Source organism: Lemur catta, chromosome 12 (assembly GCF_020740605.2).
Source record: "Lemur catta isolate mLemCat1 chromosome 12, mLemCat1.pri, whole genome shotgun sequence".
In the NCBI taxonomy this organism is placed as follows: Eukaryota; Metazoa; Chordata; class Mammalia; order Primates; family Lemuridae; genus Lemur; species Lemur catta.
Window position 1 is genome coordinate 37,523,778 of NC_059139.1, and position 27,637 is coordinate 37,551,414.

Sequence of the window (27,637 nt, forward strand, 5' to 3'; positions counted from 1 at the left end):
ATATCTATAGATTAATCTTGTCATTACTGGTAGAGTGGTCACATTAGAAGGAGATAAATGGTAACCAGGGAGCCAAAATTTGCTATAATTTATTTAGTATTCACACAAGAGAACAATACTGAATGCGGGCAGGGGATACCACAAGATTTCTAATCACTGAAAAGGTGTGCTCTATTGTAGGGCAGAGGCGGTTCATCAGGTTTAGCAACCCCGACGTGACAGAGCTTCTCCTCCTACCATCATTGTGCAGACACCATGATGACCAAAGAGCCTGATGACTAATTTAGCTTCCCAGCAAAAGTATGTACTGGAGCAGACACAAGGGTTCTGATCACAACAAAAGAATAAATGGACCCAGGAAGAGATGAGCTAATTAGATAATGGGCGTATGCTAATTGGCTTACCAGTCATATTTCACATATTTAATTAACATGGCAGATATTGATTTCACAAGCTGCAAATTCAATTGTGCTAAAAATTAACTGTTTACATTTTTTTATTCCTATACTTAATTCCTATCTTAATTTCCATATTTTCCTAGTGTCAAATAACCAACTTAGTTCAAGGTATTCTTCATTCAGATCATAGATTCCTCTGCTATCTGAGGATTTTCAGAGTAAAATCAAGGCTCTCTCTTGTCTTCAGACAGTAGTATCTAAGGCTTTGAGAGTAGGTGGGTGGCTGGCAAGACCATAGTGTTGTGCAACTCCAAAGACACCAATTCTGGGAGTACTTATGTTTGCTTCTCTGTCAACATGTTCATGCTAATGTCCACTACAGGTGAGCAAATGAATGAGTTTTTCCTGTCAAAACTTAGGAAGAGAGGCCCCCCTGAGGACTTTTGAAGGTAGGGAATGTATAATCACAAAAAACAATCAACAGCATTGTTCCCAACTGTTCCCTGGGCAGTCAGCCTGTGAACTCCCTTCTGACCAAAAGGATTCTTAAGGTTGAGGTTACACAATTCTCTCTACCTACTTCAGCACTCCTCCAAGGCTCTAAGGGCATATGAAGATGTGGGTCCTAGTCATCTAATGTGGGGAAGCAAACCATCTAAAACTGAATGGCTTATAATAATAATTATTTTATAATGTTCATGACTTGTGGGTCAGATCTTAAAAGACTGGGCTGTGTGATTCTTCTGCTCCCCATGGGTCACTTGGTGGTGTTTCACTGGTGGCTGGACTGGTTTGGAAGCCCAATATGGCTTCATTCAAATACCTGTTGTCTTGCGGGGGATGGATGGAAGCCTAGGGTTAGCTGAGCCAGCCCCTCTCTCTCTTCTCCAGGCAGTCTCAGAACCTCCCCAGGTAGGCTCTCCAGCAGCATGGTCAGATTTCTTACATGACAGCTGGCTTCCCTGTGGGGGAGCATTCTAAGAGATTCAAGTGATGATTGGAAATGTTGAGCATTTTTTCATGATTAGTCTATCTTCTTTTAAAAAGTTTCTGTTCAACCACTTTGCCCATATTTTAATGGGGTTGCTTGGTTTTTCTTTCTGATTTTCCTGAGTACTATATAGATTCTAGTTATCAGCCCTTTATCAGATGTATAGTATGCAAATATTTTCTTCCAGTCTATAGGTTGTCTATTTGCTCTGATGACAGTTTCCTTGGCTGTGCAGAAGCTTTTTAATTTGATCAGGACCCATTTATTTATTTTGGTTGTTGCAATGATTGCTTTGGGGCTCTTCTTCATAAATTCTTTGTCTAGGCCAATGTCTATGAGAGTTTCTCCAACATTTTCTTGTAGAATTCTTATGGTTTCATGCCTTAGGTTTAAGTCTATTATCCATCATGAGTTGATTTTTGTGAGAGGTGAAAGGTACGGATCCTGTTTCAGTCTTCTATACGTGACTATCCAATTTTTCCAGCACCATTTATTGAACAGGGATTTTTTTCTCCAGTATATGGTTTTGTCTCCTTTGTCAAAGATCAGATGGCTATATGAGGATTTTTTTATATCTGGGTTCTCAGTCCTGTTCCATTGGTCTATGTCTGTTCTTGTGCCAGTACCATGCTGTTTTGGTTACTATAGCCTTGTAGTATAGCTTGAAGTCTGGTAAAATGATGCCTCCCAATTTGTTCTTTTTTGCTTAAGATTGTTTTGGCTATATGGGGTCTTCTTTGGTTCCATATGGAGCATAGAATTATTTTTTCTAAATCTCAGAAAAAATGATGTTGGTATTTTAATAGGGATTACATTGAATCTGTAAATCACTTTGGGTAGTACAGACATTTTAACAATGATGCTTCTGCCAATCTATGAGCATGGCACAGTTTTCCATCTGTTTACATCCCCTGCTACATCCTCTGCTATTTTCTTCCTCAGTGTTTCATACTTCTCCCTGTGGTATATATGAATGCTACTGATTTGTGTACATCGATTTTGTAACCTGAGACTTTGCTGAATTCATTTATTAATTCCCAGAGTCTTTGCGGTTTTCTATATACAAGATCATACCATCAGCAAAGAGCAATAGTTTGACCTATCCTGCCCCCATTCACATACCCTTGTTTTCCTTCTCTGGTCTAATTTCTCTGGCTAGGACTTCCAGCACTACATTGAATAGAAGGGGTGATAGAGGACAAACTTGTCTGGTTCCAGTTCTAAGTGGGAATACTTTTAATTTTTCCCCGTTTAGCATGATGTTGGCTGTGGGTTTGTTGTATATGTCTCTTATCATTTTGAGGTAAGTCATGTCTATGCCCATTTTGTTAAGCATTCTTATCATAAAAGGGTGCTGAATTTTGTCAAATGCTTTTTCTGCGTCTATTGAGAGGATCAGATGGTCTTTGTTTTTACTTCTATTTATGTAGTGAATTACATTTATAGATCTGCATATGTTGAACCATCCCTGCATCTCTGGGATCAAGCCCACTTGATCATGATAGATTATTTTTTGATGAGCAGTTGAATTCAATTTGCTAGTATTTTACTGAGAATTTTTGCATCTATATTCATAGGGATATTGGTCTGTAGTTTTCTTTTTTCATTGAGTCCTTTCCTGGCTTTGGTATCAGGGTGATATTGGCTTCATAAAACATGTTGGGGAGGATTCATCCCTTCTCAATGTTGTGGAATAATTTCTGCTAGATAGGTACCAGTTCTTTGTAAGACTGGTAAAATTCAGGTGTCAAACCACCTGGTCTGGACTTTTACTTTTAGGAAGATTTTTTTATTGCTGCTTCAATTTTAGTACTTGATATTGGTCTGTTCAGGAATTCTATTTCTTCCTGATTGAACCTAGGGAGGTTTCTAAGAATTTTTCCATTTTCTCCATGTTTTCAAGTTTATGTGCATAGAGATTTTTGGGGTATTTACAGATGATATATTTTATTTCCATGGTATCAGTTGTAATTTCTCCTTTTTCAATCCTGATTGAGCTTATTAAAGTCCTTTCTTTTCTGCCTCTGGTTAATCTAGCAAGAAGTGTGTCAATTTTGTTTATCTTTTCAAAGAACCAACTTATTTTCATTAATCTTCCATATAGTTCTTTTATTAGTGATTTCATTTAGTTCTACTCTGATCATGGTTATTTCCTTTCTTCTCCTGGGTTTGTGATTGGTTTGCTCATCCTTTTCAAGTTCTTTGAGACAATTTACAATGAGATATCACTTATCTCCAATGAGAATAGCTTTTATTGAAAAGTCCCAAAACAATAAATGTTGGTGTGGATGCAGAGAGATAGGAACACTCATATACTGCTGGTGGGACTGCAAACTAGTACAACCTCTATGGAAAGTAGTTTGGAGATACCTCAAATAACTAAAAGTAGAACTACCATTTGATCCAGCAATCCTATTACTGGGTATCTACCCAAAGGAAAAGATGACGGTCTATAAAAAAGACATCTGCACTCAAATGTTTATAGGAACACAACTCACAATTGCAAAGATGTGGAAACAACCCAAATGTTCATCAATACATGAGTGGATTAATGAAACATGGTAATATGTATACCATGCAGTACTACTCAGCCATAAAAAATTGGTGAACTACCTATTGTATTATCCTGGATGGAGCTGGAGACCATTCTTCTAAGTGAAGTATCACAGGAATGGAAAAGTGAACACCACATGTACTCACCATTAAATTGGTACTAACTGATCAACACTTATGTGTACATATGAAAAGTGGCATTCATAGGGTGTCAGGCAGGTGGGAGGGTGGAGGAGGGGATGGGTAAATTCACACCTAACGGATACAGTGTGCACTGTCTGGAGAATGGGCACTCTTGTAGCTCTGACTCAGGCAGTGCAAAGACAATTTATGTAACCAAAGTGTTTTTACCCCCATAATACTCTAAAATAAAAAAACAAAATAAGAGATTCAAGTGAAAGCTGCAAAACTTCCTATTATCTAGCCTCAGAAGTCATAGATGCTCAGTCTGTTGCATTCTATTGGTCAAGCAAGCCACTAGGCTACCTCACATTCAAGGAGAGAAGAATTAGACTCTGTTACACAGTGGGAAGTAGACTTTAAATTAGTCATTTGTTAGTTCATTTGTTCAATTCCATCTATGAGAGACTGTGAGTTGATTAAGTCTGGGAGCACTGATAATACTGAATCCAACTCCTCACTTTCCTAAATTCTAACAAAGGCACTCCCTGGGACTCTACTTTATAAAAGTACTTTACAAAAACAATAATTAAAAGCTACCTTTTATTTTAATGGGTATTTATCACTGTACTAACTACTGTACACTGCATATATTACCTTATTTAAATATAATAAAAAATTCTATCAGATGTATCATGTTAATTCCATTTTACAGTTACAGAAACAGAGGCACAGAGAGATTAAGCAACTTGTAAGAGTTCACACATTGAGAGTCAGAATTTAGACCTCGATAATCTAGCTCTACAGCTCATGCTCTTAATAACTGGTAAGAGCTATTGACTCCTTAATGTTTGCTTTAAAACTGCAACAAAATGTAATTCTATAGTTACAACTACTTCCTAACAAAACAAAACTTTATCAATTAAAATTTTTATTATACTAAATTTGGGCTATACACAGGCATGTTAAGTGAGATTCTATTTGAAACACAGATTTGCCCAAAGTCTCTTTCAGCATACCAACTAGGAATTTTATCCAATCAGTATACGGATACGAAAGTTGAACATAGTTAGAAAAAAAATTTAATAATAGCAAACTAGCTGGGTGCAGTGGCTCACACCTATAATCCTAGCACTCTGGGAGGCCAAGGCAGGAGGATCACTTGAGCTCAGGAGTTCGAGACAAGTCTGACCAAGACTGAGACTCCATCTCTACTAAAAATAGAAAAATTAGCTGGGTGTTGTGGTACACACCTGTAGTCCCAGCTACTTGGGAGGCTGAAGCAAGAGGATTGCTTGAGCCCAGGAGTTTGAGGTTGCAGTAAGCTATGATGATGCCACTGTACCCTACCCACGGTGACAGAGTAACACTCTGTCTCAAAAAAAAAAAAAAAGTTTAATAATAGTAAAACCTAGAAAATGTAATAGAATATATAAAGGTAAAATAGCCTGAATCCTGTCAACTTTGCTTATCATTTAAATAAAAACCTCAAAAGTAATTTTAATAAATCAAAGCAGATGAATATTTCTTGAAAAGAAAGGTAACAACCTGGCGGATTGACTATTATTTGCTTTTTATTAACATGAAAAGTGACTGTGCTAAGAAATCTTTCTTTGTATCTATGTCACATCTGGTGACTGCTGAGGTTAATTTACTAATTCCCAGTTGTGAACTATAAAAACAAAATACTACACTTCAAGAGATTACAGTGATAATATTAAAGTAATAGTGAATCATGCATCCCAAATCACAGCTGCTCAAATAAATAAAACATGGTTCCCCAGAAAACCAAAGAAAAGAGCCAGTTGGAATCAACCTTCACAAAAATAATGTTAGCCTTGATGCATGTGCCTTGACTCCAGATAGCTTTATAACATATTAATAAATGTAGGAAAGATATTTTGAAATGCATTTAATTTTTTAATTGAAAACAACTTTCTCCTCTTTTAAGTGCACTTTAAGCAACATTTTTATGCTGCAAGGAAAATGATATTTAGGCAAAACCTCCAGAGATATCAAAAGCTAAAAGAAAGCAGGCTGGAATCAAAAGAAAACAAGGCTTGTTGACTACCTAAAACTTGAACATGGTTTCAGGAGTGGTACTGATTTTTGGTTCTCTTTTCATTTTTCCCTAAACTCTTTATCACCAAAGCCATCTGACACCTCCCAATCCCAAGCCATACTTCTTCACTCAAGTTTCTAAACACACACACACACACACACACACACACACACACATCTAGATTTTAAACTGTGTTAAACTGACTAATTCCAACCTCACCACCAAAGACTGTAACCTTGAAGATAGCAATCTGTGTTATAATTAAATCACTTTTTGAGCTTACTACTGATTTTTTGACACAGAAAGGGAAAACATACAAACATATATACACAGATACACATACACACGTGCATTGTTCATAAACACATCATTACACCTAACCACTTGAACTTTCAAAGTTTCCCTGATCAATCACAAAATCAACATGTATTTCTGCAATCAGAATAAAAATTTAAATGGGGCAGCCACAATCACAATAGGACATCAATTATTTAATAACATAAGTGAATATGCTTAATATATGATTAATATTTGGTAAATATGAGTTCCCTTTCCCTTTCAGTTATGCATAAAATATAAATATTAAAGAATTGGGGTTGTATGAACAGGGATAGTGAAAAATATTTCACACAATACCTAGAATGTAAGTTCCATGAGGCCAAAGACTTTGTTTTGCTCACTGATGGATCCTTAGCACCTAAATGAGTCCTTGCCTACAGTAGCAGGCAATAAATATATGTTGAATACAATATGAAAAAATGTGTGATAGGAAAGAGGGAGGGAGGGAGGGAACAAGGAAGTCTGGCTAATAAAGTGTGGCTCATACTGTAATGTTCTTTCACAAGACCAATGATCCTGATTCAAGAAATCACTTTTCCCCTGAAATACCTAAAAATACAACATTTTTACTCTAGCCACATAGAAGAGTAGTTAAGCTCATGAGCTGCTGAGTCAGAATTGAGCTCAGTTCAAAACCCCTTCCATTACTTTGACTTGTGTGATCCTGTTCAAGTTTCTTAACCTCCCTAAACTTCAGTTTTCTCATCTGTAAAATAGTTATAGTAAGTAATAAATAGCATTTAGAATATTACATATACTGATTGATACTCCCAAAGTTCATATGTTGAAGCCCTAACCCTCAATGTGACTATTTGGAGACAGGGCCTTCAGGAGGTAATTAAGGTTACATGAGGTCTTAAGGGTGGAGCCCTAATCCAATAAAACTGGTGTTCTTATAAGAAGAGAAAGAGACACCAGGAGAGCATGCATACAGAGGAAAGGTCATGTGAAGACACTGGGAGAAGACAGCTGTCTACAAGCCAGGAAGACAGGCCTCACCAGAAACTAATCCTGGTCTTACAGCCTCCAGAACTGTGGGAAAATAAATTTCTGTTCTTTAAGCTACCCAGTCTGTGGTATTTTATTATGGTAGCCCAACTAGACTAATGCAATATCTCATAGTGAGCACTGGACTAGAGAATAAATGTAAGCTTAATGCCTAGCATGTAGGTAATGCCTATCAATTCTAGTTAGTATTATTGTTGGGAGACAATTCATGAGTCTCTCATGCATGTCTTCTCAGGAGAGACTCTGATATCTTTTGGTCAGCACTATCTTTTCAAGAATGTTTGTACAGCAAACAGCCTTAGAATATGAAGAGAAATAGCATTTCCTGCTAGAGCAGAGGGAAGGTTTGTTTATTGTCCAAGATAATAAAGGTAATGTCTCCCTCCAGGGCAAAGTTTAGTTAGGTTTGCTATAATCTATTGTAAAATATTCAGTTTCCCTAAACTCAGAGTTCCTCAGCTGTGACACAAACCCACACGCATGCAGCATCCAACTTGGCTGCTCCATTTTGCCTCCATAGCTTGGGAACACAAACATAGAGCTCACGTTGCTTGCAGAGTCATGAGTAATAAAGCACTTTGTTTCTGACCCAGAAGTCTCGTGTTTTTTGATAGTATTTATGAAACTATGTGAGGCTAACATCTTGTGAGGCTACAAATAAGATAAAACTTAAACCTTTCACAGTATTTGACAACCATAAGTATTATTATGTTTATTGCTGTTCTATAGGAAATAAGAGCATGAGGAAAATTTTAAAAATATAACCTTGGAAAGGATAGCTACTTTTGAATTAGATGCTTAGGAGTAAGGCAATTAGTAGAGAGAGAGTGTCTGTCCTCCTCAAACTAATCCTTCCAGCTGTGATCCCACACTCTCCATTCTATCCATTATCTCTTCCCTCTTGTCCCTCCAAAATTTTGCTTCACCCTATAACTCTGTGAAGAGTTACATTCATTATCTGTCTTCCTTTCCTCACTGCTCCTTCACTCTTCAATCCACCTCTGTATGGCTTGCCTCACTACCTGAACTGAAACACCTTTGGAAAGGATACCTTCTCTTATCAGTAAATGCAATGGGCATTTGTCATTCCTCCTCTTATTTACCTTTCTATAGCATTTTACATTGCTATTCAATCCCTTCTTCTTTAATATCTCTCTCTCTCTCTCTCTCTCTCTCTCTCTCTCTCTCTCAGGTTCAGTTCCTCAAAGCTTGGTCCTAAATCCTCATCTCTTCTTAATCTATCGTCTCTCCCTAAATGATCTCCTTTGTGCACCCAGTTTCAATCGTCATCAATTAATCCCAAATTTAATCTCCAAACCAGACCTCTCTTCTGATTCAAACTCCTGGATCTAATTTAACTTCCCTTCCTAAATTTCTTAAAAGCATCTCAAATTAAATCTATAACCCAAGTTCCTGATTACCTCTCCCTGCCCCTACACTAACACCGGATTTTCATGCAGAGACAGGCAGCCTGGCAGACATACACATACCTACCTACCTACATACCAGTCATAAGTTCTGCAAACAAGAAACCAAGGAGACATCTTTCACTCATCCTCTCTTTCATCTTCCCATGCCACACCAAACCAAGTCCTGTCTATTTTGCTTCATAAACATCTGCTACATCTGCATGTTTATCTCCATGTCCACCCTGCCACCATCATATTGCACCCAGGCTTTTGTAATAACCTGATCAGTCTTTCCACATTCACTCTTGGCCTCTTAAATCAGTTCTCCACATAGAGATTAGATTTATATTTATAGACTGTCAATCTGATTATCTTATGTCATCCCCACCTCATCTCTTAAATACTTCAGTGGTATTCTACTGCTCTTACAAATGCTTATCGTGGCCAAAAAGGCCCTACGTGCTCTGGCTCCCGTTTTCCATTGCAGCCACTTCCCATTGCTCTTTCCTGAGCTTTCTGCATTACAGTCACATTGTCAGCTTTCATTTCCTCAAACACCACACACCCCTCAATGCCACGTTCTCTCCCATATCAAGGTCGCCTCCTGGAATGAATCTCTCTCCTTCCCCATCACTATTCTACTCTCCTCATCCTTAAATCTTAATGCAAACACCACATCTCTTCCTCAGGGTATATTATTATGACTTCCCTTTCCTAGTATTCATGTACCCTTGGGACACCCTATACTTTTCCTTTACCATTTATAATATAGTTTATAATTATAAATGCACACATATATATACACATATATTTGTTTAGTTGTTTGATCATGTCTGCCTCTCTTCATAAACTGTCACCTCCACAAAAGCTAGGCCATGTCTACCTTAGTTACAATGATTGATGTATGTAAGACACTTTACAGAGACTAACAAAGGTTAAACAAAGCCCTAGTAAAAGGAACTGGGGTAAATCCATCTACCTAAGACACAATAGAGTGTATGGATAACAGGCATTTCTCATAATGAATACAAAAATAGTGTATGTCATCTGAATGACTCGACAAATACTAATGAATACTAATGCAAGATATTATTACTTTGGTAGCCCCCAATGAGCCACGCTTCCCAGTATTCATGTCTTTGTGTCCTCTTCTCCCCTTGAATCTGGGATGGCCTGTGACTTGCTTTAACCAACAGAGTGCTGCAAAAGTGACTCTGTGCCAGTTCTGGATCTAGCATTAAGAGGCCTGGAAACTTTTACTTTTGCCCTCTTGGGTACTCTGAACTGCTGTGTAAGAAATTCAGCTGCTAGAAAGACCACATAGAAAAACCACGTGAAAAGGGAGAGGCCCAGAGACTAAGAGAAGCCCAGTCATCCCAGCATCCCAGCTGAGGCTAGCCCCAGCTCACTGCTGACCTGCCAGCTAAATACAGCCATAAGTGGCTGCCAGCAAAAAACTGCCCAGCACAGCCCAGTCAAGGTTGATGAATCATGAGAAACAGTAAGAATGGTTATTGTTTTAAGACATTAATTTATAAGGTAGTTAGCTACACAACAACATATAATGAACAGCTAAAAATTTTTAGAATATCAATATTACCTTTTTTTCTGCATAGACTAAGAAGCCAAAAAAATATAAGGTTGAGACTTTTGAGACACCATAAGATTATAGTTTAACAGCAGAAATATACGTGGCTCACCATTCACAAAAAATAAACATCCTGGCACTTAGATATATTCACTTCAGAACTTCAATAGTCTTTTAATATCAATCTTTAGCTAGTATTATTTTTTAAAGTTTATGGTGTGTTATTTGTATTCAGAAATAAAAACTATGACATCAAATCATTCCTCTCATAAGGTTAACATATCTACTTTTCCTAAGAGAAGTATTATTCTTGTTAGTCACAATGTTTTCTCCTGAGATCAGATCATGAAAGATTCTTGATTGCAAAGTTCTTAAAGATTGATAAGTAATTTTGCAGCTAAAGAGTAAAACAAAAATACTTAGATCTTGAACTGAAGTTTTCAGAATATTTCAGAGAAGTTAGGAAGATACAAGTATCATCATCTTTAATTTAAAAATGGTCTTCTGAGTTCTGAATGATGGTATTATTTGCCAAAGGCCAATGAAAAAAATCCATGCTATCAGACAAATCTCCTCCAACAAAAGTCTTAACTAAAATGCTCACATCCCAGATTCTGGCCCACTTACTATCATCAAAAGTAAATTCCTGTACAATCAATTTCTTTGAACAATCACTTGGGTTTAGCTTTTAGAACTCTGGTTTTAAAGTAGTAGATCAAGTGGCAAGAATCAACACTTGATTTTGAACACTTTTATAGCTGCAAGCATAGCAGTTATTCAGCAAGGTTTCATTAGAGAAATCTGGAATTCAGCCCAATCATTTTGGACAAAAATGGTCTTACATAACTCTTCTTCATTCTAATGCCAGTTTAGCTTCCATCCAAAAGAAACTATTTCTGCTGAAGGGGCAATTAATTTACATTAATTGTTTGGATAGTGCTGATGACATAACACCCAAGGTCTTCAAAGAAAAGAATGCATCAGAATAGTCAGGGCAACAAGCATCTGGGAGGCTGTGCTAGACTACAACTTAGATTTCATGCTTATTGTTGATTTTGTTTTTAATTAACAATAAATTGTAAAAGGCCAAAATCTAACAAAAAACAATGATTTTAAAGTGAAAAACTAAAATGTGAATCTAAAAACTCTTTAAAACTTTTTGAGGACTTTATTGATTTCCAAATGAGTTCTTAATTATTTTGAAATAGTGGAGTTTTGTTTGTTTGCTTTTATAAATCAGTCAATAAAATTGCTAGAATAGAGGTTCTGAATCAAAAACAAGAATACTGCAATCTGGGTAAAAGTGGGACAATATAATACCTTTTGCAATGTGAAAATTTATTCTGGTTTGTATTTTTCATTTCTTGAGAGCCACGCATATCCTGAGCGGGTGAATCATTCTAGAGTCTTTCTCTGCCACTAGAAGAGGGACTCTGACCACAAATGCAATTCATTGTTATTTTGACAAAAACAACTATACAGTATTGATTTTAATTCAGGTTGATATTACACTTTTAGAAAAGGAGTAGTTGGACCTTCTTTCAATATTACAAAAGTATTCTTTGATCTTTGACAACAATGATGTTTAGCTAAAGAGAAGAACTTTGGGTCAATGGAGAAAAAAATGTTAGACTAAATGAGTAGGATGGCATAAGTAAAGGTCTCAACCTCTATTATGTTTCCAAAATCTTCACTGAGGAGTTTTCTAAAATCACTTGGCAGTCCAAAGTGAACTGGGGCACAGAAAGCAATGGAATGGTCAACATCATCCATCAGAAGTGGGTAGGCTTTGGCATAGTCTCTGGAAGATGTCAGTTGAAATCCTAGTTCTGGCAGGAATAGGGGTTAAGTTTTGCTCTTTTCACTGGTCTCTCATTACTCCTACCTGTTTCCATGGAGAATGTAGCAATGCCCTGGGTGACGATAAAGGTAGAAATTTGTTACAGAGGAAAGAAAGGGCATGTTCATGCAGAAAAGGAAAGCAGATATAATTGGGAATAGTTCCTAAAGTAGGAACAAATTCACACTATGTGTTTTTTGTGAGGTGAGAAGGACAGATTCATTCTTCCATTTTCTGATAATGATTCCACAATTTTCCTTGGGAGATGCCACACTTCCCCATCTCAGGCAGTTTTGGTGCATGGCCCTTTCCTGGCTACAGTGAAGGAGTCAATGGTGGTCATGTGACCTACATAAGGCCAGTGAGATTTGATCCTGAGACTTTTATCAAAACTAGTAGAACAGAGAAGCTGACATTCTGTTGAGGTTGCTGAAACAATAAGATGTAAACCTTGTAGCAGAATACATAAGTTGGTCACAGGTTATGTAAGTAAAGTCTGCTTGAATAATGCCAACACAGAGAAAAACCGAGCTGTGCAATGGGGCTTTGATATCTTTGACATCTTTGGATCCAGACCTACCCCCTTGAAATTTCAACGATTTGATTCATTTAAGTTGAATATCACCACTTGCAACCAGTATGTACAACAAAAGCCACACTTTGAACAATACATGGGGACATATCAAAGAGAAAAAGTAACCAAAAATTATAGTATTAAGTAAAAAATACACACCCAAAGGGCCATAGTAAATTATTCCAATGAGGCAATAATAATCCTATATAACCATTCTCTGTTATGTTGCCAACCACAGCCTCTCAGAATGATGGCCCCAAATCCTTCTGTCTGGAGTTCCTATAATATAACACCATGAGGACCAGCGTAAAATCACGATCACAGTTCAGCTGTAGAGGTGTCATTAATATTTGAAACAGTTGCCTTATATTTTAAGTTGTTGTATGCCAAAAATCAGTTATGCAGACAGCAAAGTTTGGTGATGTAGGATTGAGAGAGGGGGATTCCCTTAGTCAATTGTTTCATAAATTCCCTCTAATCATTCTCATTAGCCCTGTTCAAGGCTAGTTTTTCACAAATAAGATCTATAACCAACTGTTCCTAGCTTTGCAATCTATAAAAAAGAACCATTGTTACATTTTAGTGCTTCATGCACAAAGTGGCTCAGTAGGATATGTAAATTTAAGTTGCTTCAATTAAAGCAGTTCTAAGTAATTGCAATATAAAGTTTAGTAATATTAAGACACCATGAAATGTTGTGGGAAATACTTAAAACAGTAGCAGATATTAAGCAATACTCTGGTTACCATTAAGTTTCTGTTCTCTTAAGACAATAATTTAGCTGCTGACAGGGGTGCAAGTAGGTTATGCTAAGCCTTTTGAGCCAAGGAGTAATCCTACTTTCTTACAACTTTAAATGCTTTAAATCCCTGGTCAATTCTTCTTGGATTACCGAGAGGGATCAGCAATAATTTTCCTGGCACTAATGGTTGGTCCAAAATACTGCAGTTCTATTCCTTAGTCTTACATGTTGGTAAATCTGAACTTGGGGAGCTAAATCAAAGGTGTGTTCTTGAGACTCCAAGAGAGAGGTGACGGTGCCTCAGAGCCCATGCTTTGAATTGCTATCCTATACTGCAATGAAAAAGGCTGCAGATGTTTCTCAAGCATTTGTGTGCAAATTGAGTTAAGCAGGCTATTTCACAAAGGTCCAGGAAGCATAATTATTACTAAGTATTTTCACAGCAGTCAGTGTGGTACCACTAACTGTTCACAATGCATAAAGAAAGCTTATATCCAGCCCATTGAACACAAAAAGTCAACTGAGACCTGCTCCATGGAGCTTATATATTTTTAAGTTTCTTCTCAAGAAATTAAAAGTGCCAGCACAGAAAATGAGACAGACCAAATATAATTATTTAAAAGATCTTCAGAGACTAAGAAGAAGAGACATGAAAGTTTAATGAAAAATTGGAAATCAAAATAGTGAACACATGGAAGTGCAGCACCTGCCATACTGCTAATAGAAAACATTACTGAGAATTGTGGAGGAGGTGTTAAATTATTCCAATTATTTGTTAATACTTGGAGGAGAAGATTTCTGAAGCTCAACTGAAAGATCACAACCATATAATACCTCAAAGCAAAATCTCATAGGAATAAGGTTAGCAGAAACATGCAAACTCACACATATCAAATATGGCTATATAGTCTCAAAGGAGACCAGCAGGAAGAAGCCATAGATACTCTCTCTATCTTTTGGAGCATGTCACACACTTGTGATCCACTCTTGTCATTCATTCCAATGCACTTTCATTAACATCTATTATGTGATAAGCATTTTGCTAGGTAGTTGAGGATCCAGAACACCTTTCTTTCTTTTTTTTTTTCCAAAGACATTCCTTTAATAATACACAGTTTGGGTGCCATACTTTCTTAGAACAACTAAATCAACTTGGAAACACTCAGTCCAGAAGTCCAAAGGAACACAATTAATAATTACTACCAGAGTGATTATCACCTATATGACATTAGATTCTTAGATTCTTATGGGTCTGTATAACAGCTTCTAATGTTAAAACTTTAATATATTCTTTTAAGCCATCAGGTTCCAAGGGCCACTGAACAAAAGACATACTTCTTGAACCAGCAGTTCCCTAATTTAGGATTTCATGGAATAGTACAACTTCAAAAAATATTTTAAAAAATACTTTGAGATCAATATAGGAGAGCCAACAACTGCTCCTTTTGCAAATTAAAGGCATTACAAAATAACTGCCATATACTGTAACTGACATTTCCTTTTTTTTTTTAACAAAGGGAAATTTTAGCAACATAGAATAAGACGGTCAAACACTCAAAATAAAAGATAATTTTTCCAAGGAACAAATGTCGCAGTCTTTCTATACCATATTTATTTATTTATCAAACACTTATATAGTACTTACGTTGTGGCAGATATTGCTTTAAATTCTTTTTGAATATTAACTCATGTACTATTCATAACATTATGATATAGGCACTATTATTACACTTACAGGTGAACAAACTGAGACACAGAGAAATTACGAAAGTTGCAAAGTCATACAACTGCTTTGGTGAGGTTGACCTCAAGCAATCCAGCTCAAGTTGATGACCTTAAGCACTTCCCTACATAGGTTCTATATACCATGCTGTCTCTCCATGTACAGTCACATTACTTGTTTAAAAAGTTTTCTTGAGATATCATTCACATATCATTTGTAGTGTACAGTTCAATGGTTTCTAGTATATTTAGAGCTGTGCAACCATCACCACAATCAACTTTATAACATTTCAACCCATATCTATTAGCAATAATTCCCCACATAACTCAAATCCCCCAGGCCTTGGCAGCCAATAATCAACTTTCTATAGATTTGTCTATTCTGGACACTATGTATATAACAGAAATCATGCAATGTGGGGTCTTTTGTGACTTACTTCGTTTACTAAGTGTAATATTTCCAAGATTTATCCATGCTTATCATGGCCAATACTTTATTTCTTTTTATTTCTGAATAATATTCCATTGTATGAATATATTACATTTTGTTTATCAGCTCATTAGTTGATGGAAATTTGGGTTATTTCTACTTTGGGGATATTATAAATAATGTCATTAATACTACGAGCATTCAGGTAAAAGTTTTTGTGTAGACATGTTGTCATTTCTTTTGAGTATATATCAAGGAGTATAAAAAATGTTGGATCATTTAGTATAGCTCTGTGTTTAACATTTTCAGGAACTGCCAAATTGTTTTCCAGAGAGATTGTACCATTTTATAGTCCCATCAGCAATGAATGAGGGTTCCAATGTATTTCTATTTGAAAAGAATTTTTGAAGATTGGTGTTAATTGTTCTTTAAGTTTTTGTTAGAATTCACCAGTGAAACCATCTAGGTCTAGGATTTTCTTTGTGGGAAAAGTTTTAAATTAATAATTCAATCTCTTTACTTGTTATAGGTCTATTTGGAATTTTTATTTTTTTATTGAGTCAATTTTAATAGTTTTTGTCTTTCTAGGAATCTGTCTATTTCATCTAAATTAAATAATTCAACTATTGGCATATGATAGATGAACTTTGTAACTGTTTTTCATTTTATTGATGCCAACATTTCTGATAACAAAAATCTTGCTACTAGCCAGAAGAAGAAAGGGGATAAGAGAAAATTGATTTCTTTTTGCTAATTTCTTGCTCTAGCCCTCATCAAATATCCTTTCTGGCAAGATGAAGCAAGAAAACATAAAGTGTGCTCTAGATAATAGGTTTAAAGTCAGAGCCATACAAAAAAAAAAATAGAAACTTTCCTTTTCTGTTTAAAATGTAACATTTAAATTATTAATTAAAATTTATATAATAAATATCTTCTCATAATCAATTTACAATATGTTTATTTCTAAGAAGAATGTAAGTGCTTCTTAAAGTGTTACATTCTCATTTGGGATTCTGCTGACTAAACCCTTAGGACTTTTATATATTGTATTTTTCTCATTTATATTTCAGACTTGTTTATAAATTTAATTTTATTTTTTGAGACATGATCTTGCTTTGTTGCCCTGGCTAGAGTGCAGTGGTATCATCATAGCTCACTACAACCTCAAACTCCTGAGCTCAGCCTCCGGCCTCAGGCTCCCAAGTAGGTGGGACTATAGGAGCACACCACAATGCCTGGCTAATTTTTCTGGTTTTTTTGTAGAGACCCAGGGGTTTTGCTCTTGCTTAGGCTGGTTTTGAACTCCTGGCCTCAAGCAATCCTCCTGCCTCAGCCTCCCAAATTGCTAGGATTACAGGCGAGAGCCACTGTGCCCAGTCTTGCTTGTAAATTTTAAATCATATCTCAAGAAGCATCATATGGTAATCCCATTATGAAATCCAGAAGTGTGTGAAGTTTTCATAAGATGTTCTAATGATATCTACCGTATTATTATAATTATTTACAGGTATAAGGCAACCTCCCAAAGTGTCCACCTCCCTCCATGAACCTCTAGTTACTTGTGCAGGCTCCCCCTGGGGATATAAGCAATCTCTCTTCTTTAGACTTCAAAGCCTGGTTCCCTCTTCTTATCTCTTACACTCTCTGACCATCAGCATGATGAAGGGCTCTAGGGCCCATCTAGTCCAGCCCTCTTGAATCACAGAAAATAATATGGATGCCCAGAGAGGGAAGTGATCTTGATGAAAGTCATTATTCTCCAGTCCACTGTGATTCCCATTTCAGCACATCATCACCCACCCTCTGAACATTTTCAGGAAAATTTCTCTCTTTTATGTGATTTATTATAAAATATTTCATTATAAAAATGTCCAATGCAACAGAAAAATATGAAAAACAACTTACTACTACAAGGTTGCAGATGGAATTAAGGGTGCCAATCAGCTGACCTTAAAATAGAACAATTATTCTGGATTATCGAGTTGGGCCCAGTTCAATCACAAAGGTCCTTAAAAGTGGAAAATCAATACGGAAGACACTGGAATGATATGATATGAGAAGGACTCAACCCACAGTTGCCGGATTTGAAGATAGAGGAAGAGAGCCCTGAGTGAAAGAATACGGGCAGAGCCTAGGAGCTGGAAAAGACAAGGAAACGGATTCTCCCTTAGGCCCTGCAGAAAGGAATGCACCCTGCCAACACTTTGATATCAGCCCAGTGAAACCGGAGTTAGATTTCTGTAATATAATAAGTTTGTGTTGTTTCATGCCACTAAGTTTATGGTTATTTGTTACAGCATCAATAGAAAACTGGGACACTATCCATTAGAGAAATGCAAAATAAGACTACGATAAGGCATCACTACAGACCTATTAGAACAGCTAAAACAAAAAATAGTGACAATATCAAATGGTTGCTAAGATGCAGAGAAACTGGATCTCTCATATATGGCTAAAGAACATAAAATGTTAAAGCCACTCTGCAAAACAGTTTGGAATTTTCCTTTGAAAGTAAATACGCACTTACCACCTGACCCAGTAATTCACTCTGGAGCATTTAAGCCAGAGAAATAAAAATACATTTATGCATAAAAACCTATATGCATACTATGTACTATACTACATATTCATAGTATCTAAAATTGAAAAGACCAAAATGTCCCTCAATAGGTGAATGATTAGAAAACTGTGTTACATCCATACCATGGAATACTACTCAGCAATGAAAAGGAAGGAATTATTGATACATACAGCATCTTGGACTCAAGGACCAAGGATATTATGCTGAGTAAAAAAAAAAAAACTAATTTCAAAAAGTCATATACTATATGGTTCCATTTATATAACATTCTCAAAATGACAAAATTTTCTAAAGATGGGGAGCATATTAGGTGGTTACTAGGGGTTAGGAATGTTAGGGAAGGGAAGTGGTTGTGACTATAAAAATGTAGCACAAGAGAAATCTTTGCAATGATGGACTGTTCTGAATCTTGATTGAATCTACATATGTAACAAAAATGATATGGAGCTATGCACACACATTGGACCAATGTCAAACTCCTAGCTTTTATATTGTACTACAGGTGCACAAGGTGTAATCATTGAGGAAACCGAGTGAAAGGTACATAGGACATCTCTGTACTATGTTTGCAACTTCCCATGAATGTCTGTTATCAAATAAAAACTTCGGGAAAAACCAAATAATTTAGGTAGATTTGAAGTCCCAGCACATCCCTCCCTCCTTGATCCCATTTTCCTCCTTCTCTACCTCCCTTCACAAAAATATCCTAAAATTGGTGTTTAGAATTTCCACTCTTTTCATTCTTTTACTCTCTATGAATATATTCTTTAAAAATGTGAAATATTATTTTGCATATTCTAAAACTTCCTATAAATGATATAATGTCATATTAATCCTTCTACAAGTTGTTTTTGTTTTGTTCTTGCTTAAATTTATGTTGTTGAGATCTATATGTTAATGCATCTCATGGAGTTTAATGCATTTTATCTGCTTTACTGTAGTCCACTGTATGGATATACCACTTTTACAGAAAGTCAAATACTGCATGTTCTCCCTTAAAAGTGGGAGCTAAATAATGTATACACATGAACATAGAATGTGGAATAATAGACACTGGAGACTTGGAAAGGTGGGGAGGAGAGGGGAGGAATGAGAGATTGCTTAATGGGTACAATGTACATTATTCAAGTGATGGTTACACTGAAAGCCCAGACTTCATGAACACTACGCAATATAGTCATGGAATAGAACTGCAAGTGTACCCCTTAAATTTATACAAATAATAAACACACACACACACACACACACACACATACACACACGACTTTTATTTGTATTTTCTTCTATTGATAGAAATATATAATTTTTTCTAGTATTATTAAAAATAATTATTAAAACATATGCCAAAAATTTAAAATCCTTGTGCATGTCTCCTGGCAAATGCATAAAAATATGTTTTTAGAATGTATGCCTAGAAGTGGAATTCTTTCTTCAGGATATGCACATTTTTAACTTTACTATATAATGTCGAACTGCTTTCTCAATTGTTTGTACCAATTTATTCTATATCATTGCCAATACTTGGTATTTTCACATTTTAATTTTTATCTAAATGATGGGTATGAAAAGAAATTTTCTTTTTTTAATTTGTATTTACTTGATTATTAGTGAGGTAGAGCAAGTATTTATATATTTATCAAACATCCTTATTTCCTCTTCTGTGAATTGCTTGTTCATATTTTGGGTTGAATTTTTGAAATATTTATTTGTAAGACTCCTTAATACAAAGCATATACTGATTTTTGTTTGTTGCATGCATTATAAATATATTCTAATCTGGAGCTTATTTGTTTTAATATTATTAGTGTCTTTTGCTACACAGAAGTTTTCGTTTTAATATAATTAGTTTATCATAATTTTTCTTTATGGTTTGTGTTTTTAATGTCTTAAGAAATCCTTCCTTCCCCAGTGGCCATAAAGATAGTCCATCAATTTTCTTCTAAAAATATAAATTCTTTACTTTTCATTTTTACACCTACATTCCACCTGAGATCTAATTTGGTATGTTGTGAGGAAGAGGTACTATTATGTTTTTTCTCCCATGTGAATAATTATATCTCCTAACACCGTTCACTGTATTCTTTCCACAGATTTGTAATACATCCTCAGACATATATGGGCCAGTTTCTGAACTTGGTATATTTATTTATTGCTATTACTTTATTTTTCACTTTTAGAATGTCTGTTTCTTTTTGGAAAACCTTATTTTTTCTTATATTTATAATTAGTTTATGTCTCGATCATTTTCAATATCCTTATTTTACAATCTCTATATGATAGTTCCATAATTTGAAGGTCTTGGATTCTAATCCTGCTATTTGTTGTGTTTGCTAACTTATTCACGGAGATTTTTTATCTTATGTTTTATAATTTGAGGTTCTGAGTTAATCTTTAGAAGGTATTTATCTGTAGGAATTTTGTGGAGCTTGGTTGGATAGTGTCTCCCTTCTAAGAAGTTTGTAACTGATTCTGCCAGGTGCTTCAGGGGCATCAGTGACCTGGGCTCTTTTGGATGAATTTCTCAAGTTGTGATTTTCCCATACTGTACAAATTCAAATCCCAAACCCAAATGGGGTGCAAATTCATAGCATGTGTCCTTGTAGGATATATTTTCTAAGACATAGCTCCCTTGTCCCTTCTGTGCTGCTGATGAATTTTTTTTAGTCCCTTCTACTCAAAAGTCACAACTTTGTGCTGAAGATGTCTGTTCCAACCCATAGTCTCAATTTTCCATTCCATATCTCCACATGGCTGTTAAAACTCAAGCCTTTGGTTAGTGAGACCAATAACACTCTCCCAAGGACAGCCACAGCATCAATTCAAATATTTATCCTTGAGGTCTTCAATTCCATCTTTATTTCTGACCCATGGTGATAGCTTTATTTCCTTTCGAGATCAAATATACATGGAAGAGGTGTCTTATTTTATCTAGTATTTCTGAATGTTTGTAGCAGGGACAGTCTAAAGATTATTAGCCATGTTTCTATAACTAGAAGTAAAAAGAAACTTCTTTTCTCTAGTAAAAATCAATTTATATCACAATTGGTGAACTGAATCCTTGTAACTTACTAACTATGAAACTTTTTCAGTTCAAAATTATATTATCCAAAGTATGTTTTATCCCTCTTAGTCCCAGTTTCAGGAAATCACATAGAAAAAAAATATAATTAAGGTCCATACATAGCCCAGAGCTCCAATTGGAAACTTTACACAGAACTTCACATGAATACAAATAAATCCTTCAATTTTCTAGACTCCCTCAGAAGCCCTTTGAAATCACTTTTTTCTAGAATCTCTTCTATATCACACACATACACACACACACACACACACACACACACACACATCACTTTTCATATGTTTTCTCTGTTTACTGTCAACAAATTCTGCTGGGTTTTCTTTTTCCTTTCCATTAGTTCAATGCAACTTTTCTAAGTGCTTGCTATGTTTGGGGGTATTGCTAAAAATAAGACAAAGCCCTGGACCCACACAGTTTCAAACCTAGTGTAGGGGAAGGAATAAAAATAATAAACTAATTAATAAATATATTTTAGGTTGAAGCAAATGAAATGGCCAATATTCAGTTGTTCCTAACCCACCAAAAGGCAATTTCATATCATTCAACTTAATAGAATATGACAGGCAGTAGTAAGTGCTATGCAGAAGAAGGCAGGGTAAGTGAATAGAAAGTGATGGGTGCATGTAAGTGTGCTATTTTAGACAGCACAGCCACAAATGCCTCTCTTCCGAAGCGCCATTTGAACAGAGACGAGAATGAAGTGAGAAAGTGAGTAATATGGATATTTGGAGAAAGAACATTCTAATCAGACAGAAATGAAGGTGGAAAGGCTCTGAGAAGGGAACAGCAAGGAAAGGAGGGACCTGAATGAGTGAGAGTAAGAGTGGTGCAAGATAAGGGCTGGGCCTGGGAATGCCATGTCAGCTATGGCAAGGTGTCCTTATCTCACTCCCAGTGAGATGGGAAGCCCTTGACAAGTTTGGGCAGAGGAGTGGTAAAATCTAACTTGTATTTTCAGTGCTGCGAAAGCCAGCTTCCAGGTGGCAGGATGGACATAGGAGCTGAGGTATGAGACCATTGCATTCACCCAGGGGTGAGACCATGGTAACTTAGACTCAGGTGGTAGCAAAGGAACTAATGTGAGGCTAGATCCTCACAATTCATTCATGACCTTTCTAATCTTCCTTTTTTAAAGCATATTTGTCTCATCAATGTCTTATTCCCAAACAAATATATTTTCAAGCCCATTTCCTGACCTCGGTTGATTCTGGTGTCAACATCATCTTGCCTGCTTGCGTCTGATTCTAACAGGAGACTTCTAAATCTTCTAATTCAGCACTCCGCCCCCAAATCTAGGTTTGCATGTCCACAGCCTCACACATCTGCATCATGACTTTTGTCTCTAATCACTTTCAGGTTAACAGCAGCGTACCTGATCGAGGAGCAGCTGACATTCACTGAGCAAAGACCTCCACCAAAAACCAAGTTTGTGGCTCCAAAAGCCACCAGAGTTTCCTTCTGTCTCTTGCCAAAGACTGTTACTGACAGGTGGGCTGTTCCTGAGTCACAGCAGGAAAGGGCCATTCGTGGCCCACTGCCATGCAGGGTAGCTCCTCGCAGAAAGAAAACTCCTAACCCTATCCCTGCAGCTGGACCCCTTCCTCAGAAGCGTCTACACTTTGCAACTGCCCAAAGAGGAAGTTGTCTAAGGGAGTTACAACCCTTTATGGAGAAGCTGACCGCAGCTTAATAGCATGTGAAAGCAACCTCTGCAACTTCTGACCCCATTTCCCTCTCATTGCCACACAGGGCTAGGTGTATTCTGTTAATATCAAACATTTGGGTCAAAATAACTAGCTCTACAAGGTCAACACCATGATACCAGGGCATGACAGAAACTCAGTTTTCTGTCTCTCAGTGCAATAGGTAATTCAAGATTAAAATGTAAAACGTTTATAAAAAATAGTTGGTCCAATAGGACAAGTTGTGTCAAAATCATTTACCAACATATCTTATGTTTAAAAAAATCCTGACGTGTAGCTTGCATGCAATATGCAAACAGGCTGCAAAGGGAGGACATGACATTAAAATGTCACTAAAATTACTGCTCAGCTATAAGAAGTTACCCACTTTAGTTTTAACAGCACGAAGTCTGCATAGGGTCACAAGAAACAGGATTTAAATGAACATACGAAACTATTTTCCAAAAAGACATTTTGCAAAGATACAAGTAGGTATACCTCTTTCTGAAAAATAGTTCATTTGTACTATAAAATGGAATGAGAAAACAGAAATCAAAATGTATTCATCACCCTGGTTTCTCTTGTACTTATAAATAAAACAGAAACCACATCTCAATATTCCAGAAAATTAAGCTAGATCTGAAGTGATGTTAAGTCTATGAAGGCTAAAAATTATAGCCCTAATTCAATCTTCTATTAAAAGCATTTATGATGCCAGATAATGTAAAAGAAATTTAAGAGGACTCCCCAAAAGTCCACTAACAAGACCTTTCCTTGAATTTTATTGTTGCAAATCCTCTTCTGCTGAAATTTCAAGGCTTTTCACAGCGCTTCTGCATACCCTCTGACCCTAATAATTGCAAATCTATCTCTTTCGTAGACACAGAGGCTACCCTCAGACAAATTTATTCTGCTGAAACTGGAGTCAACATTCAAAGAGTTCTTTGCAGCACAGATATTTTTTCACTTATAAATTGTCACTCATTTTTCCAAATACTATGCAAATAACAACAATATTGAATGGATTTTTTTTTTTAATTTGGAAGTTCATTGCACATGACAGCACGTTCTGCTGATGTGCCTGTTTTAGGTCTCCAGTCCCTGATCAATGATGGTATATATCTCTAAAGACAGCTAGGAGGTGTCACCGAGCAGGTCATAGTCTGGGTCTGACTTGGCTCAAAGAAATAAAGACTTGTGCCTAGGCCTTCTTTACCTGATGACTTCATTTTCAAATATAGTCATGCACCACATAACCATGTTTCAGTCAGCAACAGACCACATACCACGGTGGTCCCATAAGATTATCCTGGAGCTGAAAAATTCCTATCATCCAGTGACACTGTATCCATTGCAACATTACAGCATAACACATTACTCTTATGTTTGCGGTGATGCTGGTGTAAACAAACCTACTGCAATATGGGTGGTATGAAAGTCTAGCACATACAATTATGTATAGTATATAATACTTGATAATGATAAATGACTATGTTACTGGTTTATGTATTTATTAGACTGTACTATAGTTTTTATCATTGTTTTAGAATGTACTCCTTCTACTTATTAAGAAGAAATTAACTGTAAAACCACCTCAGGTAGGTCCTTCAGGGGGTATTCCAGAAGGTGTGACAGCTCCATGCATGTTATTGCCCCTGAAGACCTTCCAGTGGAACAAGATGTGAAGGTGGAAGACAGTGATACTGATAATCCAGACTCCGTGTAGGCCTAGGCCAAAGTGTGTGTTTGTGTCTTAGTTTTTAACAAAAAAAGTTTAAAAAGTAAAAAAAAAAAAAAAAAATTAAATTTAAAAGTAGAAAAAAGCGTATAGAATAAGGAGATACAGCTACACAAAAATATTTTTGGACAGCTGTACAATGTGTTTGCATTTTAAGTTAAATGTTATTACAAAAGAGCCATAACTTGTAACCAAAATGTTTGGACCCCCATAATATCCTGAAATTAAAAAAAAGAAAAAAAAATTAAAAAGTTTGTAAAGTCAAAATTTTCAGAAAGCTAAGGTTAATTTATTATTGAAGGAAAAATTTTTTAATAAATTTAGTGTAGCCTGTGTACAGTGTTTATAAAGTCTATAGTACTGTGCAGTAATGTCCTAGGCCTCTACATTCACTCATCACTCACTCACTGACTCACCCAGATAAACTTCCAGCCCTGCAAACTCCATTACATGGTAAGTGCCCTATATACATGTCTCATTTTTTAATCATTTAAACTGTATTTTTAGTAGATCTTTTCTATGTCTAGATATGCTTAGGTACATAAATACTTGTCATATGTTGCAATTAATTACCTATAGTATTCAGTATAGTCACAAGCTATATAGGTTTGTAGCCTAGGAGCAATAGGCTATATCACATAGCCTAGGTGTACAGTAGGCTACAGAATCTAGGTTTATGTAAGCACACTCTATGATGTTCACACAATGACAAAAATTGTCCAAAAACACATTTCTCAGAATGTATTCCCATTGGTAAGCAACATATGACTGTATCTAAATTAGATGGGTATCAAAGCTAAAACTATATGAGGGGTGGAGAATATGACATTAATATACTTTTTAAACAAAGACTTACGTATTTCTTATTTATGAATAAAATAATTTCTTTTCTAAAAAATTCCACTCCAATTGGCCCAATCAATACTCACAATTCCATAGCACACTTTTAAACTTTTTTAGTCCAACTTCAGCTACAGAGTCACTCCAGTTCATTTAGTTAGATTCTTTCTAAAGATGTTTCAAAATACCTGCAGTTCTATTAAAAGCAGAGAGCTTTTCCAACTCATGGCAAACAAGGGTCATTCAGTCTTTGGGGAGAGTTGGAAGATATTTGAAAATATGGTGGTGGCAATGGCAGGGGTATGGACTGAAAAGGAGACATAGAAATGAAGGACGCTGCAGCCTTCAAACTTTAAGTTTTAAGATTTTACTCCTATGGAAAGAGTGGAGAATCAGAGCAAAATCTAAGAGAGCAGGAACCAACCAGAAAAAAGTGGTCCACTGAATCTCTTTGGCTTGCTTTCTCCTTGGCATGGATCCTCTCTGTCCATACGTTTAAAATTGTGCTCATACCACACCTTGACTGTTTTCTATCCCATGACACATTTCAGGGAAAGAGCTACAGGAGTAATATACATAAACTACAGTGGGACTTTGATTTCTATCACGTGGGACTTGACTGGAATGTTGAACAGACCATGTCCCATTTATACACTGGGGGATTACGTCAATGCTGTGAAAGGCCAATAATCACTGGGCTGCAGAGAAACAACTCACCAGCAAATGGGTCACTATGAGTTATGGGCAGCAACATAAAAGATGAAAAGACATTAGTACCCAAAGCCAATTTACTGAAACTAGTCAAATGGCACAAAGTTAACCAGAAAGAGTCCATGGTTCTACTGATAGCAGTTGTTCTGCAGGTTTCAACCATTTAATTTTTAATCTTGGCTCCTTAAGCACAGGCTCTTTGCACCTTGCCCTAGAGGTTCTGAGTAAATGCATTTTATTTTTAGACGTTTTCTCTCTTGACACAGGGTTCCACAAATATGAAAAAGCAAGTCATCCCCCAGGCATGCTAGAGGTTGTTGCTGTCTCTTCTCTCTCACTCTGTGGGCTCCTACGAGTGTTCAAAATAACAATGTACCAAGAAATGTTTTCCTTCAGAACAAGTCACTTCTCTTGGCTGGCCCTAAAATGGGTGTGCATTAAAAGGACTGAGTCTGCTTTGGGATATTAAGTTGTCCCTTTCTGATAAATTGGAAGGTGCTTCAGACTTGAGAGGCCATCTCAATTGTAGAGTAAGAGCTAGCCTATGAGAAAGGAAAAAAAATCCCAGATGGTGTTTTTATTGAAAACACTATTATTACCATTCTAGTAAAAGAATCAATTGTGACGAGAAGGAGCACAATCATTTTAATATTATTCACTATCTTTACGGACGCTCAGGCAATATCACACACCTGACATGCCTGGACTGAGTACTGAAGTCAAGGATAGTAAATCAAAAGAAGCTAAATGTCTTCATGACTTCTGAAATAATAATTCAAAATGCATTTGTCAATATTTCAGAAAATATATGTCCCAGATTAACCTGTAATAATGGAACAGAGTAAAAAGAACGTGATTCAAGGATAAATTACCCACAGAATTATATGGTGTGATAAACTGTTAATTCAACAAAGCCATCAATGTATTATACGTTAATAATGTCTCTTATTTCTGAAAAGAATCATCATATCAATCAGCCTTGATTTTTAGAATAGTGTATCTTAAATATATCTCTTCTTTCTACACTCTCCTAAAATTATTTTTAGTTAGGGAGATAAGCAAAAGATCATGTACCACTGTCAAAACGAAGACACTGATGATTCTCCAAGGAGAGACATTGCTGTGTGGGAGACTAGTTATGATCCCTTTCTTCTTGGGTTATAATCACTTGATAGCTGAGAAGTCCAGTGTTCAAGCAGAAAAGTTAACATTACACTGAGAGGCAAGAGA

At 36.2% G+C, this 27,637-nt stretch overlaps 1 protein-coding gene across 3 annotated transcripts in view; it reads right to left on the minus strand.

The window, feature by feature from the left end:
* The window catches only part of PDE4D (phosphodiesterase 4D), a 1,287,470-nt gene that overhangs the window by 1,072,296 nt on the left and 187,537 nt on the right, over positions 1 to 27,637 (minus strand). Inside the window, exon 1 of one of the 3 annotated variants that reach the window (XM_045565992.1) lies at positions 22,809 to 23,024. The exons of the other annotated variants lie outside the window; for them this stretch is intronic. The gene's annotated coding sequence lies outside the window, so the exon portion shown is untranslated. Of the gene's footprint in view, positions 1 to 22,808; positions 23,025 to 27,637 lie in introns of those variants that run through there. 3 annotated transcript variants of the gene reach the window in all.